Source organism: Uranotaenia lowii, chromosome 3 (assembly GCF_029784155.1).
Source record: "Uranotaenia lowii strain MFRU-FL chromosome 3, ASM2978415v1, whole genome shotgun sequence".
Lineage (NCBI taxonomy): Eukaryota > Metazoa > Arthropoda > Insecta > Diptera > Culicidae > Uranotaenia > Uranotaenia lowii.
This window is the reverse complement of record NC_073693.1, coordinates 156,577,606-156,579,513: the sequence shown is the minus strand read 5'-3', so window position 1 is coordinate 156,579,513 and position 1,908 is coordinate 156,577,606.

The following is a 1,908-nucleotide window of genomic DNA, read 5'->3' as shown; positions in this document are numbered from 1 at the left end:
GTATCATTTGTATCGGGTTCATCAATCCACGCAATCCATGCAAAAAACAGTCCTTAACATCGATGATTTCAACGCTCTGCTGATCCAGGTCGAGGCCGTTATGACTTCACGGCACATGACCCCCCGCTCATCCGAACCTGATGACGTCGTAGCTCTGACCCCAGGGCATTTTATCGTTGGAGAGCCTCTTGTTTCTCTCCCCGAGGTAGACGATTTATTGGGAGTTTACTTATCTGCCAATAAATCGTCTTAATTCTTTCCAACAGATGCAACAGTGAGTCCAGCACTTCTGGCAGGCTTGGTCGAGAGATTATAAAGAGAGATTATAAAACCGCCTATGTTTCTCCCAATATTTCGGAGGGCACATTGGTCCTCATGAAGCAAGCCCTAACACCCAGCAAACATTTATGAAGGTACTAGCAGACCCGGTAAACTTCGTCTTACCATGTTCAACGTGGCGTCCATTTTCCATTTTTCCTAGTTTTTTTTACTTTTTCCTCCTTTCCTCCTTTCGAATCGTCCCGCTTAATTGTATCAAATTAAAACCTAAAAATTTCAACTCAATTCTACGGGTGTTTTGAAATCCACTTTTGTAACTTGTTCCATAAATAACTGTATGTGTATGTTTCATTTTCTGTATTTCATTTAGTTAAATTATCCCGTTTTGTTCGAGTTCACATTAAGAAATAAAAAGTTTCTCATTTATTGGAATAGAATTTGAATATCAGGACCATTTTCGGAGTATTTGACGAATATTTTGCCTAACGCAGTGCTTTCAGCTCCCAATTAGCTTTGGAAGGTGTATTTTTTAGAGCTGAAGAAATAAAAACATAAGAAAAGATTTTTTACTAACCATTTTCAAACAGATTTTTATTCACCATCCCCATCCTTCGAAGCAGTTTGAATTCAAATTTATGTTTTCATCAAAATCATGTTCATTATCGCATTCGCATTCATGTTCGCATTGAATTTGACGATTTTGTTTACTGCAAATTCCTTTTTTTTTATTTGCAAAGCAAAAAATGCAAATTAATTAATTCGAACTTTAACTCAATGAATCAAAAGTGACGATTGGTTTTGAAAAGAGGAAAAAATGTATTTAGATATGTTCACCCATTATTTTAAAGATTCTAATTGAAGCATTGGGATGTTCTGATTTCAAAATTCCATGAACATTGTTGGTGGTGATCTGCGATTTCATTGAGGATTATGTAATATTTTTAAGATTTAATATCATTTAATTGAAAAGTAGATTTTTTAAAATTTAATAGATCGAAAAAAAAAATCTGTTCAAGCTTCGATGGTTTCATGAGTTCATTTTGTTTTCTGGGAACTATAATATAATCAAAACCTTTAAAAAAAATCAGGTGTCATTTTTGATGTAAATCTTAACTTTTAAAAATGAAACACCGGGGCAAATGCAAACAAATATCACCAACGTTAAACTTTCATATTCTTTGAAAAAAATAATATTTTCAAAAAAATATTAGTTTTGTTGACCAAAAGAAATATTGAAGTATGCATTTGTCCCATTTATTGAGGCAAGTGAAAACACATAGTTCTTTTTCAGATGCGTCAGTGAAAAGACTTTAAAATGAATTTATTACTTGTGCTTGTTTGTCTGTTTTATCAACTTTCAATGATATATCCTAAGTTTTTCTCCGGAATAAATTAATGCTTGGTACTTAAATTTCACTGAATGCTGTTCAACCAAAAGACCTTGATTTACAAAGACCTTTATAATAATTTTGAATATCCGCTTCATATTCAACCCTCAGGATATCCTTTCTGGCCATTTTTGAGATAAAATTCTTATATGGTAGATGTTTCATTGCTAAATGGCGCTTTTTCACTTATTTCACCTAAGAAATTACAGGACTTAATATTATTTTTAACACTTTCAGGTCA